Source organism: Doryrhamphus excisus, chromosome 6, assembly GCF_030265055.1.
Source record: "Doryrhamphus excisus isolate RoL2022-K1 chromosome 6, RoL_Dexc_1.0, whole genome shotgun sequence".
Lineage (NCBI taxonomy): Eukaryota > Metazoa > Chordata > Actinopteri > Syngnathiformes > Syngnathidae > Doryrhamphus > Doryrhamphus excisus.
Window position 1 is genome coordinate 1,944,521 of NC_080471.1, and position 25,797 is coordinate 1,970,317.

General features: G+C 37.7%; 1 protein-coding gene across 6 annotated transcripts in view; it reads right to left on the bottom strand.

Moving 5' to 3' along the window:
• LOC131130718 (voltage-dependent calcium channel subunit alpha-2/delta-4-like) overlaps positions 1-25,797 on the bottom strand; it is an 80,584-nt gene that overhangs the window by 52,189 nt on the left and 2,598 nt on the right. For all 6 annotated transcript variants that reach the window (XM_058074573.1, XM_058074572.1, XM_058074570.1 and 3 more), the window contains exons 3-4: positions 22,194-22,351; positions 381-3,075 (exon numbers count right to left, since the gene is read on the bottom strand). The gene's annotated coding sequence lies outside the window, so the exon portion shown is untranslated. The remainder of the gene's footprint in view (positions 1-380; positions 3,076-22,193; positions 22,352-25,797) is intronic.

The following is a 25,797-nucleotide window of genomic DNA, read 5'->3' on the forward strand; positions in this document are numbered from 1 at the left end:
ACTAGCCATGCTTGTAAACATGCTAATAAATTACCCTTTTACTCACCATGCTAATCAACATAGTAGCTCTGCTTATCATTAAGCTAACACTAGCTTTTCAGTCGTCATGCTAATAATAAACATTGACATCCATGTGACTATTCCGTAAAATCCGAACTTAACAAGAACAAGGAAAAGGCAGCTGTAAGTCGGCTTTCCACACCAGCGTGTTGCATTCACTGCCCACTCAGACTTTACACTTGACATTGGTGTGTTTCCCCCGTCTGGGTAACTTAACCCCCCACCCGTCCCCTGCCACTTTGTCCTGGCTGACCCCCGTGCCGCATTGACATTCTTCATCAATCCTTTAAGACGCTCGTCATCCTCTGATCAACACAAACCTGTTGACACGTCCCGCAGCGGCCCTGCGACACCCTTTGTCCTCCTCGCCGCCTCTAATTGGACCCTCGATGGGAAGAAGCTGTCTCCGGAGGAGGAGGGGAAAGCTGAGGTCGAAGGTCGGGGACGGTGTCAAGATGATGGTCAAGTTAGAGGGTCCATGTTCACTCATTCAGGTTAGAAATGTATTCAAACGTGTAGTTATACTGTGTGTGTGTAGCTTTAATGCTAATAAGCTGTGCTTGTCCATGCCCGTCACTATCTAGTACCGGGGAATCCAAAGTGCGGCCCAGGGGCCATTTGCAGCACATTGCTGCTGTAATGAAATATATTAGGAAAGAGACTTAAAAAAACCCCAACAACAACGGAATATTATTATGATAAGGCAAAAAAACTAGCAAACATGAGACCTGCTAGTAAACATGCTAATCGACTAGCTTTTTAGTCATCATGCTAATAAACGTGTTAGCAAGTCATTATGCTAACAAACATGAGCCCTGCTAGTAAACATGCTAATCGACTAGCTTTTAGTCATCATGCTAATAAACATGTTAGCAAGTCATTATGCTAACAAACATGAGCCCTGCTAGTAAACATGCTAATCAACTAGCTTTTCACTTATCATGCTAATAAACATGTTTGCAAGTCATTATGCTAACAAACATTATTCCTGCTAGTAAACATGCTAATCAACTAGCTTTTCACTTATCATGCTAATAAACGTGTTAGCAAGTCATTATGCTAACAAACATGAGCCCTGCTAGTAAACATGCTAATCAACTAGCTTTTTAGTCATCATGCTAATAAACGTGTTAGCAAGTCATTATGCTAACAAACATGAGCCCTGCTAGTAAACATGCTAATCAACTAGCTTTTTAGTTATCATGCTAATAAACGTGTTAGCAAGTCATTATGCTAACAAACATGAGCCCTACTAGTAAACATGCTAATCAACTAGCTTTTTAGTCATCATGCTAATAAACATGTTAGCAAGTCATTATGCTAACAAACATGAGCCCTGCTAGTAAACATGCTAATAAAGTAGTTTTTAGTCATCATTCTAATAAACGTGTTAGCAACTCATTATACTAACAAACATGAGCCCTGCTAGTTAACATGCTAATAAAGTAGCTTTTAGTCATCATGCTAAAACGTGTTAGCAAGTTATTATACTAACAAACATGAGCCCTGCTAGTTAACATGCTAATAAAGTAGCTTTTAGTCATCGTGCTAATAAATGTGTTAGCAAGTCATTATGCTAACAAACATGAGCCCTGATAGTAAACATGCTAATCAACTAGCTTTTTAGTCATCATGCTAATAAACGTGTTAGCAAGTCATTATGCTAACAAACATGAGCTCTGCTATTAAACATGCTAATCAACTAGCTTTTTACTTATCATGCTAATAAACGTGTTTGCAAGTCATTATGCTAACAAACATGAGCCCTGCTAGTAAACATGTTAATCAACTAGCGTTTTACTTATCATGCTAATAAACGTGTTTGCAGGTCATTATGCTAACAAACATGAGCCCTGCTAGTAAACATGATAATCAACTAGCTTTTTACTTATTATGCTAATAAACGTGTTAGCAAGTCATTATGCTAACAAACATGAGCTCTGCTAATAAACATGCTAATCAACTATCTTTTTACTTATCATGCTAATAAACATGTTAGCAAGTCATTATGCTAACAAACATGAGCCCTGCTAGTAAACATGTTAATCAACTAGCGTTTTACTTATCATGCTAATAAACATGTTTGCAAGTCATTATGCTAACAAACATGAGCCCTGCTAGTAAACATGATAATCAACTAGCTTTTTACTTATTATGCTAATAAACGTGTTAGCAAGTCATTATGCTAACAAACATGAGCCCTGCTAATAAACATGCCAATCAACTAGCTTTTTAGTCATCATGCTAATAAACATGTTAGCAACTCATTATGCTAACAAACATGAGCCCTGCTAGTAAACATGCTAATAAAGTAGCTTTTTAGTCACGGCGCTAACAAACATGTTCATTACGCTAACACACGCACACTGACTCTGTGTTGTGCATGCTAACAGCTAATACGTGCCGCCACACACGCCTCTCAAACGTTGTTATTTGATTTTCGTGTCACGCACAATTTCACACATCTTTTTCGGGGGCGCTGACCAAAAACACACACACACACACACACGGGGGTGGGCGCAGAGGTGAAAGTTCACGTGTGTCATAAACAACAGTAGCGGCAGCGCTCGGCTACGTTCACGGTGGCCGGCTGTGACGCCAGGGGGGGGGGGTGTTGGGGGACTGGGAGGTGTGGGGGGGGGGGTTACTGTGCCCACAGGAATAGGAAGTTGGTCACGGGGTCGGAGGTCGAGGGGGGTTAGTGATGTGAGGCACGCTTGTGAGTGCCCCCGTCGACAGGTGGGACGCACACACACGTCCCACCTGCCCCACCTGTCAATCATCAAGCAGCCGTGCACTTACAGTGACACTGCTGTGTGTGTGTGTGTGTGTGTGTGTTTATACGTCCTGGTTGTGATGGTGCCCACGCGGGCACTCTCTGCGGCCCGTTCCAAGATGGCGTCTCTCCGCCGTGACGGCCCGCGTCCCGGCATTCCTCGCTTGGGCTCCGGCGGGCTGCTGACGTGTCGTCTGTGTGCACGTTTGCTGTGTCAGTGGCAGGTGGCCGTTACAGCGCTGGTTTGTAGCCACAGTTGCAGTCCACCAAAACAACACACACACACACAGACACACACACACACACACGCACACACAGGCCATAAGTCAGTGTGTGATGTCTATATTTAGATGACAAAGCTTTCTTCCTCTGATGAGGAAAATCAGCCTCCATTTGGGATATATAATAATATATAATAATAATAATATTCCTCATATTAGGAGGAAAAAGAAAGTCATTTATTAGCCTTGAATTAAAGTTTAAATATTAGTTATTGTTTAAATGTTGTACTCTTATTTGGGGAAAATGAGGTAGGGGCAAATGTTAGAAAATATGGGAATTAATGTTCCTAATCCTAATGTTCAGAAAAGAAAATAGATTGAAGAATAAATAAAAAATAATGTCAGAATATGAAAACAAAAAAGTTGTCATCCCATGAGTAAAGGTCGTATTATGATGCGACTAATGTTTGAGTAAAATTTGCTTCATTTTTGTTGCATACTAAACAAAAAGGATGTTATTGTTTTTTCAACGTGGAACAAACCAACAAATAAAAGTATCATTTTTGGACAATTAGTTTGTGGGAAAAATTACAGTGTGACAAGAATAAAGTCCCAACATTATGGTAATAAATAAAGTCATAACTAGATTTACATCAATCCATACGTACTGCATCAATGACATGCTAGCACAGCAGTGTGTATTTTTCAAAAAGACTACGCTGGGTCCAATCACAGGAAGTGATGGCATGACTGAAAGCAGAGTCTCCATCGCCCACCTAGAGTATGTACTTAGATGTATTATATCTAATATGTACTTAGATATATTATAGTACAGTAGTAGTAACATAATATATAGAATTACACCACAACCTGCATGTTATGACTTGTATTGTCTATAAATATACAGGCATTGTATGTAAGTAGGGTGTATAAATATACAGACATTGTATGTAAGTAGGGTGTATAAATATACAGGCATTGTATGTAAGTAGGGTGTATAAATATACAGATGTTGTATGTAAGTAGGGTGTATAAATATACAGACATTGTATGTAAGTAGGGTGTATAAATATACAGGCATTGTATGTAAGTAGGGTGTATAAATATACAGACATTGTATGTAAGTAGGGTGTATAAATATACAGACATTGTATGTAAGTAGGGTGTATAAATATACATACATTGTATGTAAGTACGGTGTATAAATATACAGACATTGTATGTAAGCAGGGTGTATAAATATACAGACATTGTATGTAAGTAGGGTGTATAAATATACATTGTATGTAAGTACGGTGTATATGTAAGTAGGGTGTATAAATATGCATTGTATGTAAGTACGTGTATATGTAAGTAGGGTGTATAAATATACATTGTATGTAAGTACGGTGTATATGTAAGTAGGGTGTATAAATATGCATTGTATGTAAGTACGTGTATATGTAAGTAGGGTGTATAAATATACATTGTATGTAAGTACGGTGTATATGTAAGTAGGGTGTATAAATATACAGACATTGTATGTAAGTATGGTGTATAAATATACAGGCATTGTATGTAAGTACGGTGTATAAATATATAGACATTGTATGTAAGTAGGGTGTATAAATATACAGAGATTGTATGTAAGTACGGTGTATAAATATACAGACATTGTATGTAAGTACGGTGTATAAATATACAGACATTGTATGTAAGTAGGGTGTATAAACATACAGACATTGTATGTAAGTAGGGTGTATAAATATACAGACTTTGTATGTAAGTACGGTGTATATGTAAGTAGGGTGTATAAATATACAGACATTGTATGTAAGTAGGGTGTATAAATATACAGAAATTGTATGTAAGTACGATGTATATGTAAGTAGGGTGTATAAATAACCAGACATTGTATGTAAGTAGGGTGTATAAATATACAGACATTATATGTAAGTACGGTGTATATGTAAGAAGGGTGTATAAATATACAGACATTGTATGTAAGTACAGTGTATATGTAAGTAGTGTGTATAAATATACAGACATTGTATGTAAGTACGGTGTATAAATATATAGACATTGTATGTAAGTAGGGTGTATAAATATACAGAGATTGTATGTAAGTACGGTGTATAAATATACACACATTGTATGTAAGTACGATGTATAAATATACAGACATTGTATGTAAGTAGGGTGTATAAACATACAGACATTGTATGTAAGTAGGGTGTATAAATATACAGACTTTGTATGTAAGTACGGTGTATATGTAAGTAGGGTGTATAAATATACAGAAATTGTATGTAAGTACGATGTATATGTAAGTAGGGTGTATAAATAACCAGACATTGTATGTAAGTAGGGTGTATAAATATACAGACATTATATGTAAGTACGGTGTATATGTAAGAAGGGTGTATAAATATACAGACATTGTATGTAAGTACGGTGTATATGTAAGTAGTGTGTATAAATATACAGACATTGTATGTAAGTACAGTGTATAAATATACAGACATTGTATGTAAGTAGGGTGTATAAATATACAGACATTGTATGTAAGTAGGGTGTATAAATATACAGACATTGTATGTAAGTACAGTGTATAAATATACAGACATTGTATGTAAGTAGGGTGTATAAATATACAGACATTGTGTATATAGTTTTTGTATGACGCATACATACACACACACACACACACACACATGCCATAGATAGTTTTACTCTTAACTTGTCCTCAAACATGAAGGACAAGTCAAAGTTGTATACACAAGCCAAAGCCTGATCTCCCTAGGGGGCGCTAACTTTGCTGTACTGACATGGTGTGTGTGTGTGTGTGTGTGTGTGCGTGTGTGTGTGTGTGCGTGTGTGTGTGGCACCCCTGGGACTCTCCGATTGCAGGCCTGCAGACTGACTGGCACCCTCAAAGTAGCTTCTTCATCCTGGAGACAGCTGTTGTCTCCGTGACGACACGATGGACCAATGAGGGACAGGCAGGGGTGGGGGGGGGGGCTCTTATGTGTGTGTGTGTGTGTGTGTGTGTGTGTGTGTGTGTGTGTGCAGTTGGCAGCAGTAAACACCATTCTTCCAGTCCCGCTGAGGCATAAGAAAAGCCAGCGGCTAACAGGTTAATTGTCTTAACTGACGAATATACTGATGAATCAAATTATATGTAAATAATATGCCTTTTACGTGCCCAACACCCCAGCACCGGCCAGTCTGGGGGTCAAGGGTCAAGGTCAAGACCAGCAACTAGCCTTAGCTTCTCCTAGTCCTGACCCTTGACCCTCTCGAATGATCTAAAAAAAACAAAACAATCTTTGAATAATCAAAGATGTTGTTGCCATAACAGCCATAACATCATGTGCGTCTGAATTCCCAGCAGTCCCTGAAGTGTCCAGACACAGGTCACAACCTCTCAATCAGGTGGTCCCCTGACCTTTTCCCCGGAGGTCACCTTTGAAGACCCCATCTTGGACGGACGACAACATCATCACTCAAGCAGCAAGCGAGCGTGAAGGTTTGTCGTCATGGTAACCGCAGCAGCACCCACTTCAAGTCTGGGAGACTTCTGGCGAGGTTTGGGGCGCCCTCACGCTGACCACCACATTTATGTGTATTTGTATATACAGTATATACAAATACAGTACAGATATAGTAATAGTACTACGCTGGTGCCAATCACAGGAAGTGATGGCTTGACCGAAAGCAGAGTCTCCATCGCCCACCTAAAGTATGTGATGAAGATTCTCCTGCCTCTGCCGGGGAATGCCAGCGATGGCGGCTCGCTAATCCTCGGAACGGGTCTCCTCCCTAAAATAGCGCCGTGGGCGGAGTCACGACGGCGGACCATGCTGACGCTCTCTCCAGGAATTAGTCTTCACTTAATTGTCTCGATTGCTCAATAGTTGTCAGTCGCCGCCAGAGAGGCCCTGGGGGCCTTGGATATGGGGTGGCATTCAACAAGCGCTCTACTTCTTCCTACTCCTTTTCGGCATGACAGCCTGGGGAAACTTTCATAACAAGTATAACATACTGGAATTTCAGACAAACCGTTTACGGCCCAACAAGACTAGAATGTGAATCAGGGGTCTCAAACACGCGGCCCGCGGGCCATATGTGGCCCGCAGGACACATGTTAGTGTGGCCCACGCAAGTTTGATATGGATGCTGTATGGTATCATGTACCCAGAAAAAATTATTACGTTTGATTCATGTTCATGTTAAAGGTTAAATAACTGTTAATAGTTATCCTCCCTATCCGTGTGGAAGTGGTAAGTTTTTGGCTATTTAAGTTGAAAGGAAATAACTCGAAGGCTACCGTTTAGGTCGCTAGCTCTCTAGTTTGCGAGTTAGCATGTGTCTCAAGACCCTGCAGTTGCGCAATATGTTGTAAATAAAAAGAGTATAAATGTGACTATAGTCGTGTTTTGTCATGTCTACAGGGCTCTAATAATGCTTTGTTCATTTTAATCTGAAAAAAATCATTTGTCTACCCACCAACTATATGTGCTTTCTTAAGTTTTTATTATTTGCCGTTTTATTATTATTATTATTATTATATGTATTTATTTATTACTGGTTGATTGATTTTCTTTATTCTTGATTTGTTTATTTATTTTTTATCTTATTTTGCGTAGAAAAATAAAAAATAAAATATTTGAGAACAGTGGAATGTTTTATCAGAGCTTTTATTGTAGAAAATCGGAACCAAAGCAAAGTTTATTCATTTTTCCGTTTTTAATAAATGTGTTTTTTTGTTTTTTTTTTGGAAAACCTGATGCGGCCCAGCCTGGCCCAGACCCTAGCTCCAGTGGCCCCCAAGTAAATTGAGTTTGAGAGCCCTGATGTAAATAGTTGGTGTTGCATTTGTACATACGTCGTTATTTGGATGTAAACATAAACAACCCCCTTTTGATGTTGTTTATGTTGCGCTATCCTGGTTTAGATATTTCAGCTGTTAGTTATGCTTGAAATGTATCATTTCACAAGAAGCTGTTTTTTGTTGGGAACCGATATTTTCATGAAACTGAAACATGGAACAAACTTCTTTTTCTGCTTCTTTTTTGGTAGCTTCCATGTAGAACACAAACTGTCCAAATCGTCTAAAAGGCCCAATTTTGAAAAAAGGCTGGGATGCCAAATTAGCTCAAATATGTTCTTGTACTAACGGGTCTTATCCAATCACAAAACAGCAATGATTGAATTGAATATTTTTCAGTGATGCATCCAAACAGCAAGTATTAAAAAATGCATGTTTCCTGACGGAGGAACGAGTGTGTCGTCGCCGTTCATGCGTTCCCCAGATGGGCGAACACCTGTCACGCTGAGACAACCACCCCAAGTCAACAGGCCAAAGGTCGTGAGGAAGCCCAAACGTGAACATAATCGCACCCTATCTCGTTTATTACCTATATATTCTCAGATACTGCTAACCTTTCTCATTTTACCGTACGGCGACTTGGACACATTAGGGTAGATGTGTTTTTGACAAGTACTTTTTACTGCAATTTCAAAATGGTCTTCATGTTGTCTTGGCAACGACCGCCTCTTCTTTGCTAGCATCGCAATCTTTGCTGATTCAATTTGGCAATTTTTTTTTGGCCTTTTTTTAATTACAAGTAACATACATGGTACTATTATTACAACTAGTAGTGTTATAGTAACAGATATTACATATATCTAAGTACAGTAGTAATAATATAGTGTATAGAAATACACCACAACCTACATGTTATGACTTGTATTTTCTATAAATATACAGGCATTGTATGTAAGTACGGTGTATAAATATACAGACATTGTATGTAAGTAGGGTGTATAAATATACAGACGTTGTATGTAAGTAGGGTGTATAAATATACAGACATTGTATGTAAGTAGGGTGTATAAATATACAGACGTTGTATGTAAGTAGGGTGTATAAATATACAGACGTTGTATGTAAGTAGGGTGTATAAATACGTATACAGACGTTGTATGTAAGTAGGGTGTATAAATATACAGACGTTGTATGTAAGTAGGGTGTATAAATATACAGACGTTGTATGTAAGTAGGGTGTATAAATATACAGACATTGTATGTAAGTAGGGTGTATAAATATACAGACATTGTATGTAAGTAGGGTGTATAAATATACAGACATTGTATGTAAGTAGGGTGTGTAAATATACAGCCATTGTATGTAAGTATGGTGTGTAAATATACAGCCATTGTATGTAAGTATGGTGTATAAATATACAGACATTGTATGTAAGTATGGTGTATAAATATACAGACATTGTATGTAAGTAGGGTGTATAAATAACCAAACATTGTATGTAAGTAGGGTGTATAAATAACCAAACATTGTATGTAAGTAGGGTGTATAAATATACAGATGTTGTATGTAAGTAGGGTGTATAAATATACAGACGTTGTATGTAAGTAGGGTGTATAAATATACAGATGTTGTATATAAGTAGGGTGTATAAATATACAGACGTTGTATATAAGTAGGGTGTATAAATATACAGACATTGTATGTAAGTAGGGTGTATAAATATACAGACATTGTATGTAAGTAGGGTGTATAAATATACAGACATTGTATGTAAGTAGGGTGTGTAAATATACAGCCATTGTATGTAAGTACGGTGTGTAAATATACAGCCATTGTATGTAAGTATGGTGTATAAATATACAGACATTGTATGTAAGTAGGGTGTATAAATATACAGACATTGTATGTAAGTATGGTGTATAAATATACAGACATTGTATGTAAGTAGGGTGTATAAATATACAGACATTGTATGTAAGTAGGGTGTATAAATATACAGACATTGTATGTAAGTAGGGTGTATAAATATACAGATATTGTATGTAAGTAGGGTGTATAAATATACAGATGTTGTATATAAGTAGGGTGTATAAATATACAGCCATTGTATGTAAGTAGGGTGTATAAATATACAGATGTTGTATATAAGTAGGGTGTATAAATATACAGCCATTGTATGTAAGTAGGGTGTATAAATATACAGCCATTGTATGTAAGTAGGGTGTATAAATATACAGACATTGTATGTAAGTAGGGTGTATAAATATACAGACATTGTATGTAAGTAGGGTGTATAAATATACAGATGTTGTATGTAAGTAGGGTGTATAAATATACAGACGTTGTATGTAAGTAGGGTGTATAAATATACAGACATTGTATGTAAGTACAGTGTATAAATATATATAGACATTGTATGTATGTAAGTACAGTGTATAAATATATATAGACATTGTATGTAAGTAGGGTGTATAAATATACAGATATTGTATGTAAGTAGGGTGTATAAATATACAGACATTGTATGTAAGTATGGTGTATAAATATACAGACATTGTATGTAAGTAGGGTGTATAAATATACAGACATTCTATGTAAGTACGGTGTATAAATATACAGACGTTGTATGTAAGTAGGGTGTATAAATATACAGACATTGTATGTAAGTAGGGTGTATAAATATACAGACATTGTATGTAAGTAGGGTGTATAAATATACAGATGTTGTATGTAAGTAGGGTGTATAAATATACAGATATTGTATGTAAGTAGGGTGTATAAATATACAGATGTTGTATATAAGTAGGGTGTATAAATATACAGCCATTGTATGTAAGTAGGGTGTATAAATATACAGACATTCTATGTAAGTACGGTGTATAAATATACAGACGTTGTATGTAAGTAGGGTGTATAAATATACAGACATTGTATGTAAGTAGGGTGTATAAATATACAGACATTGTATGTAAGTAGGGTGTATAAATATACAGACGTTGTATGTAAGTAGGGTGTATAAATATACAGACGTTGTATGTAAGTAGGGTGTATAAATACGTATACAGACGTTGTATGTAAGTAGGGTGTATAAATATACAGACGTTGTATGTAAGTAGGGTGTATAAATATACAGACGTTGTATGTAAGTAGGGTGTATAAATATACAGACATTGTATGTAAGTAGGGTGTATAAATATACAGACATTGTATGTAAGTAGGGTGTATAAATATACAGATGTTGTATGTAAGTAGGGTGTATAAATATACAGACGTTGTATGTAAGTAGGGTGTATAAATATACAGACGTTGTATGTAAGTACAGTGTATAAATATATATAGACATTGTATGTAAGTAGGGTGTATAAATATACAGACGTTGTATGTAAGTAGGGTGTATAAATATACAGACATTGTATGTAAGTAGGGTGTATAAATATACAGACATTGTATGTAAGTAGGGTGTATAAATATACAGATATTGTATGTAAGTAGGGTGTATAAATATACAGACATTGTATGTAAGTAGGGTGTATAAATATACAGACATTGTATGTAAGTAGGGTGTATAAATATACAGATGTTGTATATAAGTAGGGTGTATAAATATACAGACGTTGTATGTAAGTAGGGTGTATAAATATACAGACATTGTATGTAAGTAGGGTGTATAAATATACAGACATTGTATGTAAGTAGGGTGTATAAATATACAGACATTGTATGTAAGTAGGGTGTATAAATATACAGATGTTGTATGTAAGTAGGGTGTATAAATATACAGATATTGTATGTAAGTAGGGTGTATAAATATACAGACATTGTATGTAAGTAGGGTGTATAAATATACAGACATTGTATGTAAGTAGGGTGTATAAATATACAGACATTGTATGTAAGTAGGGTGTATAAATATACTGCAGGTGTATAATAACAAAAGCATGAATATAAACAAAGTAGGTGAATTTTCAATACCCAAACTAGAGGTAAGTGTTTTTACTTAGTAACAGTCGTTAAGGAGTTTGACCGCTCTCTACTTCCTGTTTATGAGACCCGCATGAAGCAACCGCCATCACGGCCCGCCATGTGCGTGTGCGTGGATTTGAGCCGTTATGAATCAAACGTGTCACACGCTCATTCAGCTCAGAGGACAACTGGCAGCCCGACGGACCAATCACAGACCGGCGTCGTTCGTCACTAGAAAGTCCGAGTCGACGCTGCTTTGCCAGCGTGAGGCGTCCAGCAGGTGACAGCGGACTAAAAATAAGCAGAAGGAAGCAGAGCTGCAGTGTCAGCAGTCCAAACGGCTTCCAGGCATCTGGAAACTTCATCACCCCCCCCCAATGGACACCACCCCCACCTGCCCGTCCTGGGCCCCTGGGCCCCTGGGCCCCTGGTGCCCTGGGCATGAGATGAGATACGATCAAATACAGAATGAGATGAGAATAATTAATAAGAGATGAGGTAAGTTGTATTTGGCGTTGTACACCATGCTGTGTGTTTACTGAAGTAAACATTGCAATTCATGGCCTCCCTGGCGCATACCTGTCCATTGCGCATACATTCTGTCATCTTCAGTAGCAAATAATTTGAAAATTAAATTTAAAAAAATGAAGGGGCGGTCGAGGGGTTAGCGCGCAAACCTCACAGGTAGGAGACCCGGGTTCAATTCCACCATCTCTGTGTGGAGTTTGCATGTTCTCCCCGTGCATGCGTGGGTTTTCTCCGGGTACTCCGGTTTCCTCCCACATTCCAAAAACATGCTAGGTTAATTAGCCACTCCAAATTGTCCATAGGTATGAATGTGAGTGTGAATGGTTGTTTGTCTGTATGTGCCCTGTGATTGGCTGGCCACCAGTACAGGGTGTACACCGCCTCTCGCCCGAAAACAGGGACTGGGATAGGCTCCAGCACCCCCACAACCCTCGTGAGGATAAGCAGAAGAAAATGAATGAATGAATGAATGAATTATTTTATTAATTATTATTATTATATATATTATTATATATTATTATATATTATTATTATTTATTATTTTATCATTAATTAATTAATTAATGAAGATCTGTTCTTAGGAGCATGTGGGTTGATGTGGTTTTGAAAATAATTTTTTTAACCCTAACCCTAAACCTAACCCTAACCTTAACCCTAACCCTAACCCTAACCCTAACCCTAACCCTAACCGTAACCCTAACCCTAACCCTAAACCCTAACCCTAACCCTAACCCTAACCCTAACCCTAACCCTAAACCCTAACCCTAACCCTAAACCTAACCCTAACACAATTTTGCATGTTTTTTTAAACATCATATAAACATATGTTGTGTTCTACATCCTTGTTGTGTATTAGTGCAGTATATCTGTTCTATGTCAAACGTGTGATGTGATGAAATGAAACATGAGACGGGATGAGATAAGATTGGATGAAATACAAGCTAAAAATAAGATAAGCGCTAGCATCTAAAATGAGACATAAGTCGTCGAGGATTGAGGACCGTGGTCCTGGTGTGGACGGACCAGAGCAGTCAGGATCTTAGTCCAGATAAGAGATACATCTGAGTGGGTTCTATTAAGTTTCAAGTCTGAGGGACTGGAGTCAAGTTGTTTGGGTTCTCAGGTTGAGACGTTTTTGCAGATCCTTGTGACATCACAAATCTGAAAAGATCACGTCTATCATCTCCGAGTTGATGATGAAGGAGAGCAGACCAAAAAAAAAAAAAAAAACAGCTTGGTCCTCTCTTTCAACACACACACACGGGCCGTTCCATGTGTTGTGGGACCCCCCACACGTCCTGGCTGAGTGCCGCCCGGGTGGGGTGCGGAGGGGAGCATGGCGCCTGTGCTCCTTGCCAGCGTGTGAGAGTGGAAAATGGGATTAGACGCTGCGGTTTGTCTAAATCCACGGAGAAGAAAAGCTCTCAGAGAAGCAGCATTACGGAACATCACAACTATTCGCTGGTGCTCGCCCAGGGCAGCAGGTGGAACTTTACGCCGCGTCACGATGGAGCGTGTCAAAGAGCGGACATGAGAACACGTTTTAACACGGATCAACGTGATGTCATCGCCGCTAACATTCACATACGTGATGTGACGCCGTCTTATGAGCTGCGAGCCATGAGGCAAACTGTCATGGCTGCCAAAGCTAACGCCGCATGCGCCCACATTTCCTAAACACGTGGGAGAATAAAGTCAAAATATTACGAGGAAAAAGTCATATTCTACCAAAAAACGTTTGCAAATTTACAAAAATAATCTTGTATTATTATGATGAAAAATAACTATAATAAAATAACTATAAATATTAAAGAATATATATTATATATAATATTGGTTGTAATATGATGAGTAACAAACACCAAATAAAATTGTCATATTTGCAAAATGAGGTTGTAACGATATGAGAATAAAATGAAAATATTGTGCTTTTATTATTATAATATTTAATATTATTATTATAATATTATTATTATAAAGATGTTTACAAGAAGAAAGTTTAAATTTAAAGCTTAAAATGTTGCCCTTTTATGAGAATAAAATGAATCACAATTTTTTTTTTAAATAAATAAAAATTATTATGAGGGAAAATTATTAAATATTAAAATTCTGAATAAATAATAAATTGGCATCAAGCAAAAATAACAATACATGAAAAAAGTGAAAATAATATGGGACTCGTATTCTACCAAAAAACATTTGCAAATTTACAAGAATAAACTTGTATTATTATGATGAAAAATAACTATAATAAAATAACTATAAATATTCAATAATATATATATTATATATAATATTGCTTGTAATATAATGAGTAACAAACAAAACACCAAATAAAATTGTCATATTTGCAAAATGCAGTTGTAACGATATGAGAATAAAGTGAAAATATTATGATTTTAATATTATAATATTTAATATTATTATTATTATATATTATTATAATAATATTATTATTATAAAGATGTTTACAAGAAGAAAGTTTAAATTTAAAGTTTAAAATGTTGCAATTTTATGAGAATAAAATTAATTATAATAAAAAAAATAAAAATAAATAAAGATTATTACGAGAAAATTTATTAAATATTAAAATTTTGAATAAATAATAAATTGGGATCAAGCAAAAATAATGATACGTGAAAAAAGTGAAAATAGTATGGGAATCATGTAAAAAAATGGAGGGGGGGGGGTATATCACAAAGCTGATGCAGTTTTCTTCTTCTTAGCATCTTTACAAAATATCCGAATGGTTCGTCTGTGAGGTCATCAGCAGTTCTTATTAGCATTATCATTAGCATTAGCATTAGCGCCACGTCTAGTTCCACCTTCACATAAAAGTAAGTCACCTACAAACATTTCATTGGTCGAATGGGAGCAGGTATTGAATATCATGTGACCATCCAGGAGGACCTGTGCACGGACGCTATAAGTGCACACGCTCCACGCCCCGCTGGGAATCAAACCAGCGGACTCAGCGGTCAAGAGCGCCTGGCAGGGCCCCAGCGAGCCGCACGGGACACTTGATCCGGGTCAGATCAAGCCTATGTGAAAAAGCTTCAATGAGAACTCTGGGGGCGCAGGGAGGCGCGTTGTGGGAAGTTAGGCCTTCCTGATGCTCTCAATGAGGAATGGAGGAAGCGTGAAGGAAAACACATGGACGTGACAGCTGGCCACACACACACACACACACACACACACACACACTGTCGAGCATTGAGAGTGACATGTGTTCATGAAACGCTCAAATGCTGCGTCAAGTGCTGACAGCGACTAAATCCATAACGCGGAGCGTAGCGTGCGCCAAGCGGCTAATGGCAGCACAAAACCTCCAGGGATATCACATGACTAGCAACGTTCCGGACTTTTAGCATTCGCCGCTCGGCTTCTTCTTACTTATGCGTGTGTGGTGACACTTTATTACGTAACCGCCTGAAAGACATTTGGTAAAGGAAGTGATCGTCAAGCGAACAAGTGAATAAATATGAAATATTAACATAAAAGGTCAAAGGGCACTCTTCCGTCATCATTCCACAAAAGACATTTGGAATGAAATATCACTCAACCGTTTACAGATCACATGACTTTCTATTTTTAGCTCATTCTTGACTTTTTATTTATTGTAAGCATGCTGCATTCTAATGTTAACATTAGCATGATAAGATGCTAACATGATAATACATGATACTATATGATACTAATGATACTAATGACACTAACATGCTAATGTTAACATTAGCATGATAAGATGCTAACATGATAATACATGATACAACATGATACTAATGATACTAACATGCCAATATTAACATTAGCATGATAAGATGCTATCATGATAATAGATGATACTACAATGATAATACATGATACTGCATGAGGCTAACATGATAATACATGATACAACATGATACTAATGATACTAACATGCTAATGCTAACATTAGCATGATAAGATGCTAACATGATAATACATGATACTAATGATACTAACATGCTAATATTTACATTAGCATGATAAGATGCTAACATGATAATTCATGATACTACATGATGCTAACACAATAATACATGATACTACATGATGCTAACATGATAATACATGACACTACATGATACTAATGATACTAACATGCCAATGTTAACATTAGCATGATGAGATGATAACATGATAATACATGATACAACATGATACTAATGATACTAACATGCCAATATTAACATTAGCATGATAAGATGCTATCATGATAATAGATGATACTACAATGATAATACATGATACTGCATGAGGCTAACATGATAATACATGATACAACATGATACTAATGATACTAACATGCTAATGCTAACATTAGCATGATAAGATGCTAACATGATAATACATGATACTAATGATACTAACATGCTAATATTTACATTAGCATGATAAGATGCTAACATGATAATTCATGATACTACATGATGCTAACACAATAATACATGATACTACATGATGCTAACATGATAATACATGACACTACATGATACTAATGATACTAACATGCCAATGTTAACATTAGCATGATGAGATGATAACATGATAATACATGATACAACATGATACTAATGATACTAACATGCCAATATTAACATTAGCATGATAAGATGCTATCATGATAATAGATGATACTACAATGATAATACATGATACTGCATGAGGCTAACATGATAATACATGATACAACATGATACTAATGATACTAACATGCTAATGCTAACATTAGCATGATAAGATGCTAACATGATAATACATGATACTAATGATACTAACATGCTAATATTTACATTAGCATGATAAGATGCTAACATGATAATTCATGATACTACATGATGCTAACACAATAATACATGATACTACATGATGCTAACATGATAATACATGACACTACATGATACTAATGATACTAACATGCTAATGTTAACATTAGCATGATGAGATGATAACATGATAATACATGATACAACATGATACTAATGATACTAACATGCCAATATTAACATTAGCATGATAAGATGCTATCATGATAATAGATGATACTACAATGATAATACATGATACTGCATGAGGCTAACATGATAATACATGATACAACATGATACTAATGATACTAACATGCTAATGCTAACATTAGCATGATAAGATGCTAACATGATAATACATGATACTAATGATACTAACATGCTAATATTTACATTAGCATGATAAGATGCTAACATGATAATTCATGATACTACATGATGCTAACACAATAATACATGATACTACATGATGCTAACATGATAATACATGACACTACATGATACTAATGATACTAACATGCTAATGTTAACATTAGCATGATGAGATGATAAAATGATAATACATGATACAACATGATACTAATGATACTAACATGCCAATATTAACATTAGCATGATAAGATGCTATCATGATAATAGATGATACTACAATGATAATACATGATACTGCATGAGGCTAACATGATAATACATGATACAACATGATACTAATGATACTAACATGCTAATGCTAACATTAGCATGATAAGATGCTAACATGATAATACATGATACTAATGATACTAACATGCTAATATTTACATTAGCATGATAAGATGCTAACATGATAATTCATGATACTACATGATGCTAACACAATAATACATGACACTACATGATACTAATGATACTAACATGCTAATGTTAACATTAGCATGATGAGATGATAACATGATAATACATGATACAACATGATACTAATGATACTAATGATACTAATTATACTAATGATACTAATGATACTAGCGACGCTCCGGACTTTTAGCATTCGCCGCTCGGCTTCTTCTTACTTCCGCGTGTGTGGTGACACTTTATGACGTAACCGCCTGAAAGACATTTGGTAAAGGAAGTGATCGTCAAGCGGCCGATAGTCGACACCTACATACGTCGCCATTTGTGATGAAAACGTAGCAAGAGAGCGCGGCGGACCACCAGGACGGAGAACAACATCGTTAGGAGACGACATGTGGAGGACGCTCTCGAGTCGCTCCCGGTGCTGCTCAGCTGCCGGGGACGCCCCTCTGGAGCTCAGGGGCGAGCATGCTGGGAATCAAATGCTGAAAGTAAACACCAGTCTCTCATGAGGTCCGCCTGTGGGGGGACCTTATGAGACAATACCGGACACACGTTTGGGCCTTAAACATACCACCCAGTGAGACATGTCGAGGTGGTCCTGGTTCTGATAAAATGTCATTTCTTGTTTTTTTGAACTTTTTCTGCTCCTGTGATGCGTTCAATTACACCAAATAATTCAGGAATCGATTTTACCGAAAGCTCAGCGTCATCAGACACACATCAAACACCCCGCTTTAGGATCACCAAAATTCTCTAAAAATCTCGCATTATTTGTCAAAGTCTCACAGAATTTGCCTGACGTGATGCTGCCGGATGTTCAATAATGTCCGACGCATCGCTATGGCGACAACACTCCCGCTTAGTAGTGTGTTGATTCTGGCAAGAAGAGGCTCGTCACCTGCAGGTTGAAAGGTCACAGACCACACAAGAGTAGACGCCCACACCCACCCAAAACGTGCGCGGAGGGGGCGGGGGGGGGGGGGGTGTAACCCGAGTGTCATGAGTCTGATGTGCTCATCACAACCTTAACGCACATGTAATGTGGCGAAAGCGTCACACACACACATGTCTAACAAGACGTCAAGTACTTCACAAAAAACACACAAAATACTGCTGGTGTATATTTCAGTGGCATTGTGGGTAATGAAGGCGCCCACGCTGCCTTTTCGAGAATCATCAGCGATGGGATCTAGCAAAGACCTCCATTAAGGTCCCTAACGACAACGCTTGAAAGATGATGACTCAACATTCTCAACACAACAGCTGCCCCCCCCCCCAAAAAAAAAGACCGCCGTGACCGCGCACCGCCCCCCCCCCAAAACACCACTGGCTTTCAAACACCCCAGTTCTGTAGGTTCTTGTATTGTACCTTTGCTGTGTGGTATCAAGACCATGTGTGCTAGGAGACCCGAGTTCAATTCCATCTCTGTGTGGAGTTTGCAAGTTCTCCGGGTTTTCTCCGGGTACTCCGGTTTCCTCCCACATTCCAAAAACATGCTAGGTTAATTAGCCACTCCAAATTGTCCATAGGTATGAATGTGAGTGTGAATGGTTGTTTGTCTATATGTGCCCTGTGATTGGCTGGCCACCAGTCCAGGGTGTACCCCGCCTCTCGCCCGAAGACAGCTGGGATAGGCTCCAGCACCCAATGCAACCCTTGTGAGGATAAGTGGTAGAAAATGAATAAATGAATGATTCCGTTGAGCTGGTTTAATTATACATCTTGAGTGTTAAGTTGGTGTGTAATGAGTTTAGTGTTCTTTGTAGGAATGCATGCGTGGGTTTTCTCCCAGGGTTCAATTCCACCCTCGGCCATCTCTCTGTGTGGAGTTTGCATGTTCTCCGGGTTTTCTCCGGGTACTCCGGTTTCCTCCCGCATTCCAAAAACATGCTAGGTTAATTAGCCACTCCAAATTGTCCATAGGTATGAATGTGAGTGTGAATGGTTGTTTGTCTATATGTGCCCTGGGATTGGCTGGCCACCAGTCCAGGGTGTACCCCGCCTCTCGCCCCAAGACAGCAGCTGGGATAGGCTCCAGCACCCCCTCCCGCCACCCTCGTTAGGATAAGTGGTAGAAAATGAATAAATGAATGATTCGGTTGAGCTGGTTTAATTATACATCTTGAGTGTTAAGTTGGTGTGTGATGAGTTTAGTGTTCTTTGTAAGAATGCATGCGTGGGTTTTCTCCCAGGGTTCAATTCCACCCTCGGCCATCTCTCTGTGTGGAGTTTGCATGTTCTCCGGGTTTTCTCCGGGTACTCCGGTTTCCTCCCACATTCCAAAAACATGCTAGGTTAATTAGCCACTCCAAATTGTCCATAGGTATGAATGTGAGTGTGAATGGTTGTTTGTCTATATGTGCGCTGTGATTGGCTGGCCACCAGTCCAGGGTGTACACCGCCTCTCGCCCCAAGACAGCAGCTGGGATAGGCTCCAGCACCCCCTCCCGCCACCCTCGTTAGGATAAGTGGTAGAAAATAAATAAATGAATGATTCGGTTGAGCTGGTTTAATTATACATCTTGAGTGTTAAGTTGGTGTGTGATGAGTTTAGTGATGAGCTCCCACCGTTATTGACTTTTATCTGCCAAGTGTGTACAGGATGCCCGTTGCCTCCAGGTCACATGGTTGCCACCCAGCAATGTTTTTCTTCCTTTACCAGGCTGGATGTACTCACTCACACACACACACACACACACACACACACACACACACACACACACACACACACACACCAAGGAGACAAACAGTAGTTCATAAATGGTAGAGGTGTCTGCCTTCACACCTGCTGCCTGCTGTAACCATACAACATGACAACACACACACACACACACACACACACACACACACAGTAGCTGATTTACTGCTTTTGGACTAAATGAGACAATGTCATGTTTTGGCCCACACAAGAGAATGCTAACAAATACTTGAAAAGATAACGCAAATAAATAGCATGATGCTATGCTAGTGCGTGCGTCAGTCACTTCAAAGAATAGCAACAAAAACACTGATCATGTGTGAGACATCTTTAAAGCAGTGTTTTTCAACCTTTTTTTTTTTACATTGTAAAAATGTTGCGGCACACCGCTAACCAAAAATGTTCCAAAATGTCACCACGACCTCACACGTGCATCAATAAGTCTACGGGAGGAACAAGGTAGGTGTTGCCACACGGACCGATATTACATTGCTATGCTAGTCTTTACACCACAGACACTCCACAGTAGCCATGTTTTTACATCAACACTTTTTCTCTTTCCCAATCACCTTTCTCGGGAAACAATGGTATCCACGGAAAGGAATATTCCAATCTCTTGTCTACATGCGCCGTGAAAATCAAACCAGAATAGATATCAATAGGGCATGCCCAGTAAAACGTAAACATCAACATCACGTGATACCGACTTCCTTGAGTTTTTCTTTCACTTGTTGGAATAACTCCGTATTGCCAGTTTTTCCGTCTGTCCAGTCTTGGAATTTTAATTTGAATCCAAAACAAACTTTGCTTAGTCCAGTGCCGATTGCTGGCCTCCATTTTTAAAAGTGAAGAACGTGTGGATCTGCGTGTTACGTCATATCTGAGCATGCGCTGAAAGAACGCACCCGGGATCAATTTAAACAGGAAAAGATCAAATTCAATCTTGATAATATTTTATAATTAAACTCAGGACATGTTTTATATAGATATATATTTTCTTTTTTAATAAAACTGGACTTGTGAATAAAGTATAGAAGGGTTTAGATTGTGTTCCACAGATGGCGCTAATGCACACGAAAGCTGCTTGCCAACCGCCAATAAACAACAGAAGAAGAAGAAGAACGCAGTCTGACAACTTTCCGTTTGAGCGGGTACAAGATACCTCAATCGGATTGGTTAAAGGAATATTCCATCCCTGTTCAATTCTTTCCGTTTGAGCAAATAAACCAAAGTGAATTGGAATATTTGGGTCCATGTATACTATTGACATAATGGCTATTGACATCATATTTGCAAATGATGATTAATAAATGTTAATTATAAAAAGTGATATTGGATAATTCCTCACGGCACACCTGACGGTTTCTCAAGGTACACTACAGTGGTTGAAAATCACTGCTTTAAAAGATAATAATAATAACAATAATAATAATAATGTATGGATATGATATAGTGCCACGTTGGCTCACCTGATGCACACACGGAGGGTCCAGGTGAGCTTCCTGAGGGGTCCAATCCAGGGTTACTGTGACTCTGAAGGAGGCGGGGGTGGGTGGGTGGGGGTGGGGTGGTGTCTGGACCAGTTGACCCCTGACCCCAGTGTCCAGGCTGCCCTGTCACTCATCAACTAGGATGAAGAACATGAAAGGGATGTGATGATGATGATGATGATTGTGGTGCCATAACATTAGGTACAGTGAGTAAATATGAAATATTAAGATAAAAGGTCAAAGGGCACTCTTCCGTCATCATTCCACAAAAGACATTTGGAATGAAATATCACTCAACCGTTTACAGATCACATGACTTTCTATTTTTAGCTCATTCTTGACTTTTTATTTATTGTAAGCATGCTGCATTCTAGTGTTAGCATTAGCATGATAAGATGCTAGTATGATAATACATGATACTATATGATACTAATGACACTAACATGCTAATGTTAACATTAGCATGATAAGATGCTAACATGATAATACATGATACAACATGATACTAATGATACTAACATGCCAATATTAACATTAGCATGATAAGATGCTAACATGATAATATATGATACTACAATGATAATACATGATACTACATGAGGCTAACATGATAATACATGATACTGCATGAGGCTAACATTATAATACATGATACTACATGATACTAATGATACTAACATGCTAATGCTAACATTAGCATGATAAGATGCTAACATGATACTAATGATACTAACATGCTAATATTTACATTAGCATGATAAGATGCTAACATGATAATTCATGATACTACATGATGCTAACACGATAATACATGATACTACATGATGCTAACATGATAATACATGACACTATATGATACTAATGATACTAACATGCTAATATTTACATTAGCATGATAAGATGCTAACATGATAATTCATGATACTACATGATGCTAACACGATAATACATGATACTACATGATGCTAACATGATAATACATGACACTACATGATACTAATGATACTAACAAGCTAATGTTAACATTAGCATGATGAGATGCTAACATGATAATACATGATACAACATGATACTAATGATACTAACAAGCTAATATTAACATTAGCATGATAAGATGCTAACATGATAATACATGATACTACATGATGCTAACATGATAATACATAATACTACATGATAATACATGATACTAATGATACTAATGATACTAATGATACTAATGATACTAATGATACTAATGATACTAATGATACTAATGATACTAATGATACTAATGATACTGACATGCTAATGTCAACATTAGCATGATAAGATGCTAACATGATAATACATGATACTACACGATACTAATGATACTACATGATACTACATGATACTACATGATACTACATGATACTACATGATACTACATGATACTACATGATACTAACATACTATAGTGCTAAGTGTCTGTCATTGTTAACGCTAGTGAAAATGGCTAAATATGCTACTATGCTAATGTTAGCATGCATGATAGTGCTAAGTGTGACTGTGTTGCGTTTGTGGAAATTTGTCAAAGAATTGGGATTGACTTCTGAGTCGATCTTTCATGAGAATAAGGCTGAGGGCTGAGCTCGTGACTGTGATTGCTGTTAACAGTCACGTATGAAACCGTAGCTAACATAGCTAACGTAGCTAACCGGCTACTGGAAATCAATCACCACAGTTTGGTCTGCAGTCTCGTCCAAGCAGAGGTCTTCAGGAGGCCCTGAGGACCGGGGGGGGGGGGGCGGTGAACATGGGTGTACTTTTACACCTCCGTGTTGCGGAAAATTGCGGAGATTGATAGCGGCGATGGCCGAGGGGAGGCGGCGGGCGCTGATGGCGTTTCCAGATGGCGTCGGCGTGGCGGCGCTGACACGGGCGTGCAGCGAGACGACCTGTCACGCTTTACGAGTGGCGTAAAAAAGGCTTTGAGGGTTGGGGTCCAAACCCAATCAGCGGCGCTTTAGGACACCTCGTTATCGTCTGTGGGGGGGCGGGGGGGAGGGGGGGGGGGCACTTCACGCTAGCTATCACGTAGCGTGGGATTAGCGTTTATTAGATGAACGCACTACTCAACGACTAAAGGAATGAACTGCAGAATGACATCACAGCATATCATAGCAAGCCCTACAAACCATGTAAACACGCCCGAGAGTACCATCATCTCCATCTTCACCCTGACACAACATAGATATTGGACAGAAAAAATGACAGATAATAATAATAATAATAATAATAATAATAATAATAATAATAATAATAATAATAATAATAATAATAATAATAATGTTAAATGCACTGTTGTATTTGTATACCATTTTAGCACTTCTTAATGATGATTATTATTACCATTTTAAATGGTACCGTAGCTGATCATAATACTCATATTAATAATAAAGAAAATTATAAAATACTATAAAAAAAAATAATAATGCAAATAAAAAATTGTTAAATGCACTCATATTTTAGTACCCCACTTTAGCTTTTTTAATGATGATTATTTTTACCATTTTAAATGGGCCATATAAAAATCTAGCTAATAAAAAAAATAAATAATAATAATAATTGTATAATACTGATACGGCTTCACTTTGTCACATATTCATTTTAGTCCATGTTATTTTATCTATAATTTACCTTTTTATCATTTGATTTAAACTTTTTATTGGAGTTACATATTTTTTTTTACCGCTTTTTGACACATTGAATTCAATTTCTAACATTTTATTTATATATTGTATTCTATTTATAGCTTATGGTTTTACTTCCACATCTATTCTATTTACAATCATTTTATTGATATATTTTATTTGATGGCTACCTGATATTTGCACATTTTATTCCATTTATAGATAATATTTAGAGCTGTTCTTATTCCGGAAGTGTTTGTCACGTGCGAGCGAATCATTCACAGGGAGAAGCCATCGAGGTTTATTACGGATTGCAGTGGACGTGCTCTGCAGTGACCCCCAGCGGATGGAAGCGGCAAGTGCATCCCATCGGGGCCCTACGGTCCAAAGACGATGACGTCACAGGCGGGGGAAAAAAAGAAGGCGCCACTGTGTCAGAGGCTTCTAGAACCTGCCAGGAATGTTTTTGGGAACCTGTTTACTGCTTTGGAAGGACTAGGATTACCGGGATGGTGCATTCAATGTCCAAGTGTTTAATGATCGTGTTTCGAAATGTAAATGTAAATATTAAAATGCTACATGTTTGATATTAAAGGTGAATAAGATCAAATAGACAGTGTTGGCCGAGACAAATAACTATTACTAATTATTAATAATTATTAATAATTACTTTAAAAATATTTCAATGAAAGAATGACAATGTTAAATATATTTGAATGAGTTCATATATCATCGTCATAAGTTCCTTTTCCATCTGGAAACATATTTAGTAGAATAACAACACGCGTGGTTGGGGGGGGGGGGCACAGTCACAGGAAAGTTATGGGGGGGTAATTGGAGCCTAATTGGCATGAAGTTGTAAACCCCTCCCGCTGTCACACGATTGGCCGAGCCTCGAACGACGTCATATTCTAAAGCCCGCCCCCGTC